The sequence below is a fragment of the Sinocyclocheilus anshuiensis genome, unplaced genomic scaffold (genome assembly GCF_001515605.1).
Source record: "Sinocyclocheilus anshuiensis isolate Anshui unplaced genomic scaffold, SAMN03320099.WGS_v1.1 scaffold1393, whole genome shotgun sequence".
Lineage (NCBI taxonomy): Eukaryota > Metazoa > Chordata > Actinopteri > Cypriniformes > Cyprinidae > Sinocyclocheilus > Sinocyclocheilus anshuiensis.
In genome coordinates this window covers 87,376-87,834 of record NW_015548343.1, presented here as the reverse complement: position 1 = coordinate 87,834, position 459 = coordinate 87,376, and positions in this window count along the sequence as shown.

Here is a 459-nt window from a genome sequence, read left to right as displayed (position 1 = left end):
ATCAAATGCACATTATTATTCTTTAGTTTGGGTTAAACAAATCAATTTTGCTTGGTTGGAACGCTAATTATGTCTCTATTTGTTTCTCTGTTTTTGCCACGATTTACACAAGCTTCAGTCTGGATCCAGAACACCTGAGAAGAGATGATGCCAACCCCTCAGAGGACCTCAGATTGATGCGATTTCAATTTTTCCTTTCTCTTTGGAGTGTTACAAGCTCTTGGTGCATAAAGAAGATCTGTACAGTTGCAAATACTAAAGTCTCAAATCAGCCACGTCAACTTAAGTCAGCCACGCCTACCTGAAACGGCTCGTTCTAACCCGCCCCCACATATCTACGTCAATATGTCGAAATATTAGGATAATGCCGCCCAAATGTGCACCCAAAGAAAAAAGGCGTGGTTTCAGGAACGCAGTAGTGTTGATGCAGCCATGTCAGGGAGACGCTGTGTTTCAGTG